The sequence below is a fragment of the Talpa occidentalis genome, unplaced genomic scaffold (assembly GCF_014898055.3).
Source record: "Talpa occidentalis isolate TD23 unplaced genomic scaffold, MPIMG_talOcc4v2.1 talOcc4.13, whole genome shotgun sequence".
NCBI classification, from domain to species: domain Eukaryota; kingdom Metazoa; phylum Chordata; class Mammalia; order Eulipotyphla; family Talpidae; genus Talpa; species Talpa occidentalis.
In genome coordinates, this window is record NW_023601322.1 from 95,462,885 (window position 1) to 95,481,419 (window position 18,535).

General features: G+C 40.4%; 1 long non-coding RNA gene across 5 annotated transcripts in view; it reads right to left on the reverse strand.

The window, feature by feature from the left end:
* The window catches only part of LOC119243621 (uncharacterized), a 353,580-nt gene that overhangs the window by 66,028 nt on the left and 269,017 nt on the right, over positions 1-18,535 (reverse strand). For 4 of the 5 annotated variants that reach the window (XR_008551547.1, XR_008551544.1, XR_008551545.1 and 1 more), the window contains exon 5: positions 6,255-6,350. This is a non-coding gene — a long non-coding RNA (uncharacterized LOC119243621). Of the gene's footprint in view, positions 1-6,254; positions 6,351-10,185; positions 10,677-18,535 lie in introns of all 5 variants that reach the window. The other variant, XR_008551546.1, reaches the window with a different exon arrangement.

The window sequence follows — 18,535 nt, forward strand, 5'->3', positions numbered from 1 at the left end:
TTCAACTAATATAATGTAATATGTTAATTATATGTCAATAAAACTGGGAGGGAGGGGGATAAAACCTCAAAGGCCAATGGCGGCAAAATAGATTAAAATGTCATTAAAACATGGATTACCTCTCACACAGAAAAACTTACTGCTGTAGTAAATGTTAAAAATTACACTCATCCATATTCAACTTGACTAGAATGCGTTTAAATGTTTCAGAAAACCATTGCTGTACTAAAGGACACAACAAATACCAGATAAAAGGCCCCGGGCTCCTTTAAATAATGTTGTAGATTTCTTATTTAGTCTTTCACCAACCAGACTCTTGCACAAAGATACACAAGACTTTGGGGAATTTGACTTCTGCAGCCCTTGCTAGGGTCCTAGAGGACTTGGGAGGAATTCTAAATAAACAGTCTTTCAGCTCAGCCTAGCCACAAAGCGCTTGCAAGCTCCTTCCCCTCCCCTGAAGTGGGTTGGACTCTCCACCACCAGCCCACACTCATCAATACTCAGGAACCCCAGATTATCAGAAACCAGATCCTAGGGATGGGTAAACACCAATCAACAGCCCCATTAGCCTCCAGAGGTCTCTGTACTTTGTTTATAGTAAACAGAGACAGCCAGCACCCTGAGGCCTGGCCCTTCTGAATTTTTTATTTCATTTAGACATTGCATGTGTGCCTTTTCATAGGATCTGTCTGCGCTGCACCCTCTCTGTTTTACAATTTAAATAGCAACCTGCTTTGCTTACTCTTTTTAATAAAACAAGTGAAGAAATGAACATGGGTGGCCTGTTTTAATTGCTTTCTCAATAGCATTTAATCCTCTGCAGGTAAGCACGAAAACGTGAGGCAGAAAATAAAGGTGCCTTCCATTTTTTCCCCTAAACTCTACCACTGGAGCCCCCCAGTCATAATTAGTCATGCAACCTCTTCTGCAGCTGAAGACAGAGACATCTCGATTTACTATTCATCTGGAGTTGTGTTTGACATGCAGATGTTTCAGGCCACAGGCCCTTCCAGGGAAGCAGCTGGCCTAATTCTTTACTGCTGTCCTCAGACGATGACACGGGAGAGCAGAGCCGAGTTTCAAGGGGTGCTCTTTTGCTCTGAGAGCAGCTAATACACAAAGGAACCCTCGCAGTGGGCACGTCACTGAGCCGGACCAGAGTGTGGAGGTATCTCATCGGGCTGACAGTTCAACAGCTTAATGATGGCACTCTCTCTAGAGAAAAGGTATTATTGACTTGTAGGGACCAGTCTGTGAACCCCACACTGGTAACAGGGCACCTTTAAATCAGCAGGTTTCTCGTAGGAAGCGGATCTAATCATGGCTGGTTCTTCCTGCTGTACATCAGGACTTCGTCTATCACTTCTGCACACCTCGCCATGAGTCTTCAAGGGTATGTTGCCTTCAAGTGCCAATTTTATAGGATGTATAGCTCCAAAAGAGCTATAGGTGTATAGCTATAGCTATAGGTGTATAGCTCCAAAGAAATATTGATGAATTCAATATATTTTTTAATATATATAGAAATGCTGTCTGCTATCATCCTCAGTGCAAAACTCAAGATGCAATTTAGAGACCCAAATGATCCCTCATGGTTACAGGCTTGTGATATCTGTGAAAACGCAAAACCCTGTCACGGTGTGAAGTCTGTCTGACATTCGAGGACAAAAACTGTGCTATTATGTATAGCCTACATAATAACAAAAGAAAACAGCAAAACAAAACAGACACAGAAGTGGCTGACGACACTAGTAACAGAAAAGAATCAGACAAAAATCATTTAACTTTAACATTTTAATATCGCCATGTGATTTTCACATCACAACCATTTCCCCATTATGTTAACAAAACAATCCAAAACCCATCTCAGCATTGAGCAGGGGAGTCTGTAAATAGGACATAATCAGCTGGGAAGTTGGCCACTCCACCCACCAGATGGCCTGGGTGAGCCCCCCCACCCCCATCTCACTTGCCGTGACGAAATTTACCTGAGTACTTAGGACTGGGATACTGTCTTAGCTGTCAAAATGAAACGAGGGGGAAAACAGTCTCAGTCTAGTACACAGAAGCTGCGAAGTTTCTTGGCTGAACTAACTCTCCCTTCCACCAACACCCTCCATTCCTGGCCAGAGTCTCAGATCAATATGATAGATAAAGGTAAAGCTTAAGGTAAACGATTACCCTATACACTGATGGGAATTGTAATTTCAGAGTATAGCAAACACTACAGGGCACAGTAAGCTTACCAGCATAAAAAATTCATCACTTATTTCCAATGATTGATTTGTACTCTGGTTTAATTAGCCATGAAAGAGTTCATTTTTTTTGACGTTCTCCTTTACTTTTCGTTTTTATTTCCTTTTACCACTGCCTGCTGGAGAAGCTAATCCCTGGCTGTCAAGTTAAGGAAATTTAAAGGTAGGCCACTAAATAAAAATATCACCAATCAAAAATGCATTTCCATAGATCAACCACAGATCTCAAAGATTTTATAGGCAAACAGGGATTTATAATTATGTTTCTGAAGGATGGCCTCTGATTATAATGAATATTGTTTTCATTACAATCTCATCCATTATAAACATGATCTGTAATAACAGACACATTCATCTCCCCCAAAGCACACATGTTATGATATTTACTAAACCAACAACTCTCGTGTTGCTCAAACTTGATAACCAACACCAGCGACTTTAAGAGAAGACACGTTGACAGAACTCAGGAAAGAATGAAAGGCTGACCCATAAATTGGTTGGGGGTCAGGGTGGGATAAGGAATTGGGGATGAGGGACTGTTGGAGGGGATGATTTGGTTACTAAAATAACAAACTCGCAAATGCATTCAGAAAATTCACCAAGAGTGTCCATGTTTATTTTAACTAGCCACCACAAAAAAGGAAAAGTCAGGACAATAGTGGAGGCCAGCTGTTGTTTTTCTTGAAGAGGTCCCTGCTCCGTGTGTGAGGAGCTCTACTTGAGATAGGCTGCCGGAGACAAATGTTCTGTCCACACTTTAAATGGCAGCTGGTTATTAAATGACTCCCAATAGAGTGAACACTTGCTATTGACAATAAGGTAATATAAGGACCGTGCAGAGCGATCAGGATGGGAATGTGAATGAAAAATCTTTAATCTGAAATTACAGCTGTCAGGGTTATATTATAAAACATGAAAGTTGCATCTGCAGTTAGAATTAATGTGTCCCCAAAGCCAAGTTTCTCATAAACTGCATCTTGCAGATTCATATTTTATAAATAGACTACCAGTCTTCTATAAATCAAAGAGAACTGGGGCCTCTATTAAGGAATTAAAAGGGGCCATCCCTCCTAGCACCGGTATTTGTCGAGCAGTATTAGGGTGGGGGTGCGGTGCAAAATGAGCATTGATTTCCAAGGTCTGGCGCAGAAGTTAGGATGGTTAGTCCTGCACAGTAATAGCCACCCATTCTAAGAACACATGCAAATGACCCTTCGTTGGCTCTTACAATGCATTCTAAGTAAGGGAAGGCAGGATGATGACATAATATACACAAGTGAATTGCTTTCCTGGCAAATTTACTGACAAAATGTAAATTTTGGTTGCTGGGTGGTTTATTTAAAGAGTTGATAAGCTCTCTTGGAGTAATCACATGCTTTACAAAATACTCATATTCTTAACAAGATCATTTTACGTCAGAGATATATTAAAATCCACGTTAGTAATGCCATATAAACATGTAACATTGAGGCCAGGAAACATTAGAGAATATCTTGTCTAGGAATTCACTTGTTAAAGGGAGTTGTTTTGTAAAATAAATGTGTCCAAGTACCAAACAGCATTTCTATCTTAAATCTCTGAAAACATTAAGCATTTGGTATCACAGTGGCCAAAATCCCATTTTTTTTTTAATTTGCTGATGTATCTCACTTAAAAGACTGAGATGCCTATAATGAATGAGGTGGTGATTCTTATTGCTAATATTAAAGTCATCACGTTGAGTTTCTCATCTCTTTGTTGCTTTAAAAAGATAAAGCCATGTCTTTTTCATCCATTACTTACTACCGCCTTAAAATACATAAACAACAAGCAAAAAGACAGCCACACCTATGCAGCCCTCATGCCTGTACCATTTGGTATTATTTCCCTGTGGAAAAATACTCAGAAATTTGCCACTGTTATAAAAAACAAAAGTTTGGAAATTTTTCTCAAAGGCTGGAAAATCTCTTAAGAACTTCTTGCTTTGCGTGAGTAGTAATTATTGTCCAGCCCCCAAAAGAATCTATATTTTTATCCACTATAGAATCTGTGTTAAACATAAAAACCAAAAGATAGACAAAGTGCAGAAATTGTTAACTTTCTTTGTGCTGATTTTGTGGAAGACTAGCTTCCTGCACCTCATGCAAACCTTCTTCAGTTCCCAAGGAGAGGTGCCACCAAAGCCAGCAGACAGGCAATGCAAAGGCCCAGGGATCCAACAAGTTCTAAAGTAAAGAACAGGCTTTCTCCTTCCCTCTAGAGTGCAGACTAGAAATATGCCAGAGGGTGTTGCATTGTCAAGGGACAGCACTGGCTGGAGATATTTCTGTTTGTAGGTCACACTCATGAATCCATCGCCTTGTTGCTACGGACCTCAGCCTCAGTTTCCTCGCCCTGTGAGCTCCAGTTAAAGCAGGAAACTTTGCCTCTGACTCCTTGGGCCAGTCACCCAGAAGCACCCATTGGTACAAAAGTGCAAGTGAATTTGGTCTGCTGAGAAAGCAGAGGCCATAATTCAAGCACAGAGCCTTAAAATCAAAGAGCCAGAGGGCTCTATTGGCACAGAGTTCTCAAATAGATTTTGAATTGTAGCAGATTGAAGTCCTACATATGGATCCAACGTGGGGTCTATTTGTCCACAGCACGTGAAGCTGCTAGGGGAGTATTTTAAAAATCAGGGTAACCCAACCCTACAGAACAAGTCATACATTGATGACTTTGAATATGAATGCAAAAGTAACTTTTCATATTGGCAGAATTATCTGAAACAAAAATGGAGAACTTAGTTCATTTCATATTTTAGCCTTCTTAGAATAATAAATTTTGACCCCTGGGAAAGAAGTCAAATACTGTGAAAGCATGAGAAGTGCTTTTAGAGCCCCTCAAAGGAAGGAGAAGGAGCAAGGATAGGAAGACAATACAGGGAAGAGCAAAAGCATTAAGCAAACTATAAAAGTATCTTAAAAATCAGGGTGACCCAAAGAGAAAATGCAAATAGCCAGCAAAGACAACCTAACAATATACAGTGTAACAGAAGTTTGTAAATTATCCCAAAGTTTGTCTCCTTGCAATGATGCTCCTAAAACTTGGTGTATCCATGTCTAAAATAAGTTATAGCCGACTGACATTGAAAACACAAACAAGTCACCAAACCTTTTCAAATTTTCTGTGACATTGCGGAGGATAAAGGGATTACACATCCCAACCCCTACCCGCAGGCAGGTCTGGCCATACCCTGGCTCAGGAGATAGGAAGGAGGCCGGGAGGCCAGGCTCTGGGTGGCCAGGTTAATAATGCGCTAAGACCCAGAGACCTGACCTCCCAGCAAGGACTGCTCAAGAGAGCTGACCTCCCAGCAAGGACTGCTCAGGAGCCTGTTCAAGACGGGTCTGAGAAATACCTCCCAATCCGAATGTTCTTCCTAGGCATGTACCGTATGTTTGGCCTTACAGTCATGGGTTTGGATGGGCTGAGGGACTCACTAGGTAGTACCAAATTTCACCTCTGTGGGCCAGCGTAGCCATGCCTCTGAGACTCAAACCTACTTTTAGACACTTGTTTTCTAGTGCTGAGGCTGGGACTATACAAAACAGTTGCCCCCCTACTAGGATGCATCAGCAGGGAATTCTAGAAGGAAGATGGGCAGGAAGGATGCACCCCTTCCGGTCTGCTTCCTGACCCCAACAGGGGTAGCATGTTCCACTGGCAATACCTGATTCTGTTTTGCAGTTCTTGTGACACACAGCCATCTCACATGTCCTGAGGAACACTGCCCTTGCCCAGGCACACCCCTCCTAAGGTCCACATTTCAAGCCTTTAAGTTTTAATAATTCCACCCTCTTCCCTTTGTTCCTCAGCCACAGGGATGATTTGCTCTTCCTGCAACTACTACTTTTGTAGTCTTGTCTTTACCCTCAGTTCTTCGATGCTTATTAAATTTTCCTTGTTAAAGTAACCCACATGGTCTCTATCTCGATGTAGATTTTAAATAGCTTTATCAAGATATAATTTACATACCATAAAAGTCATATTTGCAGTGTATGAATCAATGGCATTCAGTATCTTCACCGAGCTGTGGAGTCATCACCACTAATACCAGAATATTCTCGTTACCTAAAAAAGAAACCAAGTTCCCGTTAGTAATCACTTTTTATGCTCGCTCTCCCTAGCCCCTAGCAACCACTAATTCACATTCAAGTCCTATTTATAGTCCTAATTGATATTTAGTTTTTATGGAGTTGCCTATTCTGGATATTTCATACAAACAGATGGCAATGAACTGAATTGTGCCCCCACCACCACCCCCAAATTCTTACATTGAAATCCTAATCATTGATGTGACTGCATTTGTAAATTGGACTTTCAGGGAGATAATGAAGACTAAACAGGTTGTAGGGCACGGTGTTACCTAGTAGGACTGAAGTTCTTGTAAGAAGAAGAGAAAACTTCAGGGGCTGGTGTGCACAGAGTAAGTTGGGACTCATCTGCAAGCCAAGGAGACAAGCCAGGAGATAGCAATCCCTCTGGTCTAGGAATTACAGTCTGAAGATCTGAGAAAAGACCTTTGTGTTGGACATCCCGGTGGCTTAGGAGTTGAGTCTCAGCACTACCACCCCTATGGCCTTAATTCAATCCCCCACCAGGAAGCTGACCCACATGGCACAGCAAACCACTCCCATCACACCCGCTGCTCCCCTCAGCAGTGTATTTCAGCAGATCGACCTGATCTGCTCCCCACTCTGTGTCTGGTATCACCCCCCCACCTCTATCCTATACCCCAGTTCTTCTGTACAAAATAAATAAATAAATAATCTTAAAAAAGAAAAGAAACATTAAGGAAAATGAGTAAAGATAACTTAAATGTATTAGTCAACTTATTACGAAGGCGTGTAAGACGAATAAAGTTTACTATATATACAAAGTAAAACTATAGCCAAAACATTCAAGCTCATTTAATCTACCTTTCTAGCTGTTGAGAATACGATGACCATTGATGTTTAGAGGAGAAACGTAATTCATAATTAGAGTAAACGTATGCTATAAATTCAAATTGGGGCAGCTCTCCAGCTTGCCTGTAACTATGCAAGTGCCTCTCTTTTTCATTCTCCTTTTCCTAGTAAACCTGTCCTTTCAAAATGATAAAAATAGGGCCTCCCTGGTGGCACAAGGGGTTAAGAGCCACACTATGAAGCAACGCGCAGCCTCTGTAGCACAAGTTCAATCCCCGGCTGGCCAGGGACCAACCCACATGGCGTGGCAGGCCTCTCCTGTCTCCCCACTGCTCCCCTCAGCAGTGTATTTCAGTCAGTCTGCTTGTTCTGTTCCCCACTCTGTCTCTGCTGAATCCTCTCACCCTCCGCATCTCTGGCCTGTATTTCAGCTCTTGTATGCATAAATAAATAAATCTTTAAAAAAAATAAAATGTTAAAAATAAATAAACTCAAATTGGTAGTGAAGTGATTAGATACAATTTCCCCAAGGAATTTACTGAGATGTGCTAGTAGCTTTGGAGCTACAAAATGGAAAAAAACACAAAAATGAAGAAAACTTTCTTTCGCTTCCTTAAAATCTTTCAACGGAAAACTGAATTTAGGTAGTTTTTTAAGAATATATATGCGTTATTTCTATTTTATTATGGGAAAAATCTCCTTATTTTTTTCTTTAATACACCAAACTTGGTTGACAAAGACAAATATGTCGAGAGGATATCCCAGCAGAAACCACTGTGGTTTGAGGGTTTTCTCATCACTTCATATTAGAGAAAATGATGCTGAATCATATACCCTTAGCAATCAAAAAGCAACAAACATGTGTAAGTAATGAAAATGTGCCATGGTAAGTAATCATCGTGGGGCCCCTGAAGGAGACAGCAGCTTTTATTTACTTAGAACATTCCGCCATGCTCCGCAGAGGAAGAACATTTTCAGGATACTCTTAGACAAAAGTCCTGCCCATCCAATTCCTCTCTGTGTGGTTTTAATATTGACTATAGTAAATACTATTTCTTCATGAAAATGAATTTCCATTAGACAGATTCTTATAATTGGTATATAGGAATATCCCTTCTTATATACCAGATTTGGGGGGGAAGTCCCATGGGGACCAAATCATGTTCACCAGAATGGAAAGCCACAAGGAAAACTATGATGGCCTCAGTAGGTGTAACAGTGACAAACTGCACCATGTGAATAGGGAGAGCTGGTTCTTTCCTGTCACACCCGAGCCATGCACTGTATGTTGTAGAGCTATGAGAAATACAAGTCTTAACCAGAAAGAGATTGAAAGTGGGGAACTGGAGTCGCCAGTGGACAAGAGATTTTAATTCACTGCTGAAAGTCAAAGAGTTACGAAAACAAATGGATGGTTGAGATTACATGAAAAAGTGTTGAGCCCAAAATATGCTAGGAAGGATTAAAAGGGAGGTGGGAGCCATTGCGAGGGAGGTGGGAGCCATCTGCACAGAGATCTGGATCGAACCCATTCTCTGATATTGGGCAAAGACATTTCATCACTTCTAAGATCTAGATAAAAAGATCTATGGTCTCCCCTCCAAGCAACTTCGTGAAACTAACTCAAACCCCAAGTACTTTCAAGTCCTTGGTTTGAAAAAAGGTGCAGGGACTGAAGACACTGAGGTTCGCTATCCTCCTCTGTGTATAAGTAAATTAGGATGCTCAGTTATAGTTCATCTGGCTGTGATTATAGCTCCTTTCAATCTACCAGCCAGACAGTTGATGATGAAACCTAATTTTCTGACATCAAAGATGAGGGTCGAACTCTGAATCACAGTAAACACCCTGAGGTTCTCATCCAGGCTCCTCATTTTAGATACCCCCTGCTTATTTAAAGTAACTTTTTTTCTCTTTAATGAAAATATGTGCAGGCATTGCCACATAATGCATCTCTGTCGTGCAGCTTAAGTGTCTGGCACCTCATTCTGATGACATAATTTTGACAATACAGTCAGTTTCTCGTTACTCACTACGCTCTCAGATACCTCGACAAAGAAGTGCAGTGCTATCAGAAATAGTCACATCAATTGATAACTATGAGAAACTTCTCAATGTAGAAATATTTATCTTAATTTCACTGTCTTTGGTATGTTTGTATCACTCAGTGACTGTAATGGAACATAGGTGAGGCATATATTTTCTGATTCACCTCAACATGTTTTTAAATATGTTATTTTAGCGGACTGCTGTTTATATGGCAGATGAAAGATACAAACAAAAGAGACTGCGGTTATTCTCAAGGGACATATAGTCAAAGTAAGACGAATGGACTCATACAGAGCATGTCAGAAAGCACAGATGTTTAATGAGCGCCAGTATAGATGATGATGATATGAAAGACACTGGGTATCGGACACCTCAGCTAAGAAATGGGTGATAACCACCAACCTCAAAAATGCACGTTACTTCTCCACATGGGGTCAGCCATGACATGGGCCCCACAAGTTTCCTTCCATACCTGAAGGGATTTGTGTTATGGCAAATAGAAAGGTGAAATGGGGCCTCCCTGGGGGTTAAGTCTCAGTGTTATCACCGCCATGGCCTGAGTTTGATCCCAGCCAGGGAGCTACCCACGTGGTGCAGCAGACCTCTCCTGTGCGTCTGCTGCTCCCCTCAGCAGTGTACTTCAGCAGATCTGCCTGTTCTGCTCCCCACTCTGTCTCTGGTGGATCCTCTCACACCCCACAGTTCTGGCCTGTACCCCAGTTCTTCTATACAAAAATTAAAATGAAGCAAAACAAAAGGGAACATGTAGAACCACCCTAGAGCCCTTTAAACCTTCATTCAGAAAAAAGCACCTTTCCTTTCCACGTATACTTTCTGTGACCCAGGGAAACTGAGGCCGGAAGTATGGTCCTTCCACAGGCAGGCAGCACAGTGATTCTTCAGATACATTTAATATCCCAGATATTTTCAGAAAGCGAATGAGCATTTACCAGAGACAAAACAGTTAGCTGGAATTACTTCAGAAGTCAGCCAGGATCCCTTAAAGACCCGAGGAGAAAGGCCACCCGGGGCACGATGCAGGGAGACAGCGTAACTGGGAGCCCTGCTTGAGGTATGGGGAATATATAGTCCGATGTGATCGCCCTTCATTTTTCTCTATTTACTTATTCTTGGGCTATTTGCCTCTCGCTTGCAATCAGATCCTATGTTGACTTTAGGTTATCCGGCGCCTGACCCACTTCTGGCTTCGTGCAGTATTCTGGCATCCACACGTTTCCCGTCCTCAGCCCTCACCAATTCTGTCCAAGTCCTTTAATCCACACCACTCTGCTCCGCTTAAGGAGTCCCAGGATACAGCCTCTGCAGCCTCCAAGCACCTGTACCACATCTGCCCACGTAGCTCAGGCCAAATCCCAGACCTGGCTCCTCTCGCCTATCCAGCAGATCAATGCCACTGTTGTCTACTGCTGGGTACGGGCACCTTTAAATAGAAAGTAAAGACACAAAGCAATAAGTAAATGCATTTTTGGGGTAAATTAAACCTGGAAACACTGGGTCCAGAGGGATGGGAATCAACTTTCTTCATAGTAACAGTTTAGGAACTACTCAAAGAAGAGTTTCTTATAAAAAGGAACCTCTGTTATGGGAGGTCAGGAGACGTTCACAGCAATGGTGAGACTTGGGCTAAGCAGGATGTAAAAGAACAAAACAGAAACACAGCTTATCATGCATCTTTAACAATTTTTAAAAAATGTAATAAAAATATGACTATATAGAAATCACATATAGTTCAAATTTCATTCATTTTATCTGCAACACATATATCCAAAGCATCAAGTTATAACATAGTTAAAGTTAACTGTAAACCTGAGTAGCTTCTCAGTTCATAAACTGAGTTATGCAAATTATGCTCATTATTTTTTAAAGTTAAGCTTATGCTTAATTATGAGAGACAGGGAGAAAGCAGTTTTCATCACAACTTCAGCATCAGATCTATACAATTTCTTTGATTATGGCACTACCAAACTTTTGTTAGGATAAGCAGACAGAGGAGAGGGTTTTTAGAGAAAGGATCCTACCCATTTAGGCTTCAGACACCAGCCAAGGAGCTCAGAAATAAAGGGAGAGAAATTTGCCCCCCACCTTTCTTAGACATAAGTGGATGATTCTACACCCAATGGCACTTCATGAAAGTTATATTTCCAGCGTCTTATGGAACTGATCTTTCCTTTTTTTTTTTCCTTGCAGAAAAACTGGAGACCTTGTTTACAATATTGCTGTTTAGAAGCAATAAAGTCATTTTCCTTCCTAACATATGAGAGCTATTTTACATAATCTTTTCCAACCTTCCTTAGAGTACCCTCCAGGGACCAGCAATTCAGGTCAGTCTGTGAGTTTTTGTCTTCGTTATTTTCTTTTTAAATGGGCTGGTCTGGACAACTCAGCCTTTAGCTGGTTCCAACAGGCCCTGGCTGAACACTCATGGCATGTGCATGTCAGGGCTCTTTTCTAAAGGGACAGTGACAGCAGACACTAAAGCTGATGGGTGAGCAAGGTACTTAGCTTTTAGTACCGTTAATTCAATTTTCCAAGTGGGAATCCCTCCAGGAAAAAAGTTCTAGCGTTGAACTCCCATTCTCTATTCTTGTTTTAAGGTCTGAAGTGGAAGGGAAAGAGGATTAATTTTTCATATGAATTAAAGATGACTCTAACAATATGTTTCTTTACAAGGTTAATAAACAGGAAAAGGCAAGTGATCAAGATGTAACCATAATTATGACTAGGTTTACTGCAGACTGCTACTTAAAGCTACAAGACACTATCATTACAGGCAATCCTCTTTAATGTCAGCATCAATTTAAAATGACTCAGGATTTTTCAATAAGTGGTCTAAGCTTATTCAAGTTTAAAATGACCTCATGAAAGTAGTGACATATTTTTACCATTCCATAGTGATAAAATTACTAAGATTAAAGTGTCAGCCACTCTGAAGCTATTGTTTGCAAAGGTACTAAAGGCAAACGACCACATAGCCAACCAATAATTATAAATGAAAAATCAATTTCTAATTAAAAGTCAAAGATCAAATAGTGAAGGACGTCTGTGGCAGGGTGCTGAGTACTGACTGGAATAAGCTACGAGCAATGTCAAAAGATTAGCAGGACGCTCATTAATGCTCACCAATGGTAAGAGCAGACAGGTTCGCACAAAACTCTGCTTGGACACAGAGCTGCTTTTCTCCAAGATAACTTACTTGGGATGTAGCATAACCACAGAAAAATGTGAGCAGTGTAATTTTCCATTGTTCACTTAATTTACTATTCTATAAATATAGTCAAAGAAAGTTCACCTGAAAGTTTAAAATTATGGGGAGATGAATATGTCAAATTACTTGTTTGCTCAAATTATTCTGTTGCTATTTTCCATTGCTTTCATTCCAATCCTCGGCTGTTGTAAAGTTTTATCATATCAGTGGGATATGGGCAATGCCTAAATTCATACACAAAATTATGAAAAGGCAAAACTACACTATATTCCTATAAATGGTATGTTTCACTATATTCTTATAAATGGTAAATTCATACACAAAAATTATGAAAAGGCAAAACTACACTATATTCCTATAAATGGTATGTTTCAAGGGCAACACATACATACTGATGATAAAAGCTTGGATGTTGGAGGCAAGGAATCAAACATTGACACTATACTGTATTAGCATAGCTTAAATAAGAGAGGGTAGAGTTCACGGATTCTGGTTTTGAAACCTGGTTCAGCCACTCACTAGATGTGTGACTTGGGAAATTAGTATTTCTGGGCCTCAATTTAATTATCTACAAAAATAGGAATCACATCATAGGGTTGATATGGGTTTAAATGTGTGAACATACATTAAGCACTTAGAGTACCAGGTAAGAACTATGCAAGTGTTTGCTTTATCACTGTATTGTTATTACCACAATAACTAACAGCTGGCTGGTTTTTACCAAAGTTACTTAACCATATCTATTTCTTATATTAACAAAGATACGAAACAATGGTATTTAATAATAATTTAAATAAAAATTTGAAAATAAATTCATATAGTGTGCCTAAGAGTTTGTCTGGTTTGATGACTCAAGGCAAATGCATGGAGATGATGATATCAATCTGGATTTTACAGCAAAATAAGAAATTTGGTAGGTAAAAAAATCTCTTTCTTCACCCACAAGTGGGGTAATAACATCCTCCACATCGAACACTTGGTAAAGTTCACAGCCCGCGCGGGGAGCGTCAGAGCCCAGCAATTTCAGCAGTTGGTTTTGGGGATTCGTCGGTGCTCGAGCAGAAGTACTATCATGAATCCTCCAGGGCAGGTGGCTCACTGATTTCCTAATTACCCATTACCTGCAAAATATTAGGTGTACACAGAAGAACCTCTCCAGCTGGGGCAGCCTCTGAAAAGGTGGCTATGTCTGTTTCAAGCTGCTTTGCTGATTCCCAACATGCCAGCCCTGTTCCTGAGTCCAACGCAGGGTTCACAGTCATCTCTGGAAAACAGCACAGCAGCCACGGTCGCCATCGTGGAGACGGGCAGGTTACACAGCCGCCCATAAAAGCTTGGCTCTCCTTACTTCATGTCTTTCAGAAGTCTCTGGATGAGATTTCTTGTCAACATTTCTATGGTGGCATGATTTAAATAGAGACACCGCTATACAAAACCAACACCCCATGAGTCCACCTGGAAGAAGACTGTATCTCCAGCATCACGTGTGTTTTCATAGTATAGCATGACAATGTGGCCCATTGCAAAAGATTTAAAGACTATTGTGAGAATCCAGCTGTGTGTATAAAACAGCCTGCATGATTTGAATTTGTGTTTTTAAACCCAGATAGAGTCTGAGGTGAAGCAGAAGGGGAAGGCTGGGTGGGCTTCCTAGTCTTCAAATTTTCTTACCCCACTTCACCTGAATAAAGTCCTTAAAATGAGGGAGCTGGCACTCATCTCCTTGGTCTCTGGCTCGCGATCCTGTCAACTTCCTCAGCCTTGTACTTCCTGTCCAAGTGCCATTTTGCTGTCTCCTCTAAGGTAACAGCACCAGTATCTGCTTCTCTTATACTATTTTGCTGTTGATTGTTCCTGGGGGGTGGGGGGGGACAGGAATACAGGGGGGAAAGATCATCATGCCACCTTTTTTTAAACAAAAAAAAGATGCTCAATTTACCTTAATGCACAAAGACTTCATAGCCGAAAGAGTAATCTTGTGTGTAAACCAATGATTTGGATAAAATCAGCAACTTTTTCTTTATCAAGACAAAAATGGGCTTCTTGTTTTTGCAAGAAAAAATTCTACTATCTGTTCTGTTCCTTTCAGCTACTTTTATTTCTATATCCAACATCTTTCCTAAAGTTTCACATTCTCTTGTTTTACTTGATTAGCAGTAGGGTGTATCATTTTACTTGGTGTTGATAAGTCAAGTTTGACATTTTGAACTAAAGGTGTTATTTCAACCTATCTGTGGCGTATTTTCAAAATAAATCTACTTCACAATGACACCAAAACTGAGTAGAAATCTCAGTGTATGCTACTGAACCTAACACAGATTACTTAAAGGATGTAAATATAAGGAATAAGAGCAATGGTGAGGCCACAGCCAGAAACTGAGAAATCAGAAACGTGATCTTATGTTCGCAGGAAAGCATTACTTTTTATATTAAAAAAAGCTTAATTTCACATAATCGCAAAAACCAAAGATAGTAAGTTGGAGATGCAACTATTACATAAGACAAAAGTCAAGGTAGTAAATGACCACCTCGGAATCACCAAATAGTAACAGCTCTAATTCCAAAGAGATTATTTTATGACAGATTATCAAGTTCTATGGCAATTACATGATTTTGAGCAATGTCCAGAATTCTGTAGTGCTAAAAACATTTCTTTTTTTTACCTGTATTTTGATACTTTACATACACAGAGAGGTGTGAAGAGGTACTGCAGACTAATTACTCCTACATCTCTGGACCTGCACCAGCTCCTGACTTGTCAGTCTCTGGAACTGTGCGCATCTATTACAAAACTCCTGTGGATGATATGCGTAGGAATCAATCCCGCATCATAAGCCTTTAAAGTCCATCCTGGGGGCCTCCCTGGTGGCGCAGGGGTTAAAGACAGCGCTATCAAGCTATCGGCAGCCACAGCAGCACAAATTTGATCCCGGGCCAGGGAGCTGACCCACACGGCGCAGCAGACCTCTCCTGCCTTGCCTGCTGCTCCCCTCTGCAGTGTATTTCAGTAGATCTGCCTGTTCTGCTCCCCACTTTGTCTCTGGTGAATCCTCTCATCCCCACACCTCTGGTCTGCACTACAGTTCTTGTATGCATAAATAAATAAATCCTTAAAATAAATAAATAAATTCCGTTCTAGTCCCATGGACCCTGAATGCTCCTTACTTTCCCTTCTGTGTGTCACTTTCTCTCTAGCGCTGCTACATAGTGCAGTGCACCACTGGGAGGGTTGGTTTTACACGCAAGAGATGATCACACTTCCCATCTGGTGAAAGTGATTTCTGTATAAGTTTGCATAATACTCAGGATGCTTCTGGACCTGAGTACTGGTAAAAGTACGATCGCTGTTGGCGACCAAAAATTAAGAAAGGAGAAAGCGGGACTCCCTGGTGGGGCAAGGGGTTATTAAGACACAACCTATGAAGCTGTCCACAGCCTCTGTGGCACAAGCTCAATCCCCCTGGCCGGCCAGGGAGCAACCCACGTGGTACAGCAGACCTCTCCTGACTGCCCGCAGCTCCCCTCAGCAGTGTATTTCAGTCAGTCTGCCTGTTCTGCTCCCCACTCTGTCTCTGGAGGATCCTCTCACCCCCCACGCCTCTGGCCTGTACCCCAGCTCTTGCATGCATAAATACATTTTTTAAAAATCTTTAAAAAAAAAAAGGAGAAAACAAAGTGTAACCCAACTTCAAAGTTGCTATCAAGAGCCAGCACAGGATGAAAAATTAAGAGCAATGTGGGGACAGGCAGGCAGGAGTGGTAGGAAGCTGCCATTAAATTCACAGCCGGTCCTGGGTGCGGTGTGGTGACATACATCTGAAAAGGTCTGCGCCTACACCCTGAATCAGAGTGCTCTGAAATAATGTTACTTGAACAACAACAAAAAATACCATTAAAACAAATGAAAAGTCATTAGTTTTTGATCTTGACTTCTTGAGTCCCCTTTTAATATCAACAAAAGCAACTAATCATATTTTGATACTATGTATTTGCAAAACCACATTTTTGACTTTTCATACTTTAAGAGAAGACTGCAAAAAATTTTTTATTGAGGTGACAGAAGTTTACAACACTGTATGTGACTAAGAGGTATCAGTTTACTGCTCTTCAGATAAATGTCACCACACCACACCCACCACCAAAGCACCCATGAGTCCTTGACCCTAGATGAATGGGCACCCTCTCCCTTAAGACAAATTTTTATATGAAATGCTCATTTCTGCAGACAAAAAGAAATCCTCATTCCCAGATTATTTTTTAAAAGATATCATGGAACTTCCAGTTAAAAGACATAGGCAAAGCGGCCCATAGATAGCCACATGGCACCAGTAGACCTCTCCTGACTCACCTGCTGCTCCCCTCAGCAGTATATTGCAGTAGATTCGCCTGTTCTGCTCCCCACTATGTCTCTGGTGAGTCCTCTCACCCCCTGCACCTCTGGCCTGTACCCCAGTTCTTGTGTGCATAAATAATAGATCTTTTAAAAAAGTATAATTGTAACAAATTTTGGGAAAATTCCAAATCCTTTGTTTCTAGTTATTTTGAAAAAATCCCAAGTATACATGTAAATATATATATGCATAATGATATAGCACTGTCTAATTTTCCAAACCCTGTCCTAAGTAAGCTATCTCCTGATTGTCATTTATTATTCTGAATTAATGTACCAAAGAAAAACTGGACATTTCTAAATCCACAAAGAATTTATGAGTCTGGGCAAAAACCTAGGGATCTTGATTTTTTCCCCATAAATAGGCCAATTCTAGACAATTCTTTGAGAAACTGTTCTAGATAGTTCAAGAGATCTTCAAAAACCAGAGTGAGTGATATTATACCAGGTTATTATGCATATTAAAGTTGCTACTTAGGTCATCTTTTAAAAGGCACAAAAACATGTCTTTGTAAACAGAAACTTTTTTTTAAAGTCTTATAAAGTTTTTGGTGTCAAGCGATTTATAGATATATATATGTGAATGAAAGTTTTAATTTGGAGACCCCTGGCATTCTGACATGAGGTTTCTCTCAACCATATTCACCTTTTGTGCTAGAGTTCTTAAGCTCTACTGGTACATGTCGAGCATTAGAGGACTCTGTTGTGAACAATGAAAATACTCTATAATATCAAACTAAATAAAACAGAATCTCCAGTGCTGCCCGTCCAAAGATACTAAGTAGTACTTGACAGCTGAGATTCTTTGAGAAAAGTGGGGGGTGGGGGGGTTGGCAAAGGGAATATTGAGTTGGAGGGGAGAGGAGCAAGAGTAATTTTAAGATTTTATTCTTTTTTCTTATTTTCCCTCATATAACTCTCCTTCCTGTAAAAATGTTATTCTCTATGGAAAACATTATAAGGTACTAATTAAAAAGGGGACCTGGGCCGTCTTTGGTAGTGAAAACTGATCTATAAAAGAGAAGCCATCTGTCTGGAAAGAACACTTAGAAACCAATTTTAAGGACATTGCCCCCCCACACACAAACACACACATTCAAGACAGCTCTGTTTTGGAAGGCAATTGTTCTGGACACTTTCTCCAAGCAAGCATGACAAAAGTCTTAAACAGCTTATATGTAATTTTACTGTGAAGAAAATTAACCTTATAAAATTATTATTGTTTCAATTAAATGCAAGAAAATACTGCATGAAACTAAATTACCAAGAAAATCAATTACCAATAAACCGACAGCATATTTGTATTATAATTCGTCCTTTAAATAATCAAATGTTCTTCCATAAGCTTTAGCTTATTTCCCCAAAAGGGTTGACATGGCATTTTGTCCTGTATTTGGAAGCTATCTTTTGCTGTTAATTTGCATTAAACAAACAACAAAAAGACAAGAAAATCAAAGGAAGTACCCCTATATAGTTCTCCCACACATCTTGAGCTGTGTGAGCAAGCAGTTAAAACATGCAAATCCAGTTTGGAGGAAATTCGACATCTCTATTATAGATGAAAGGTAAACAAAGCAGATGAAGGATTAGTGCAATTCCAAATTTAAGATATTGCTCTCAGTGACTTATAATAAAGTGGTGTTGCATACGGTGGCATGTTTTAGATGACATTTCAATTGTACGA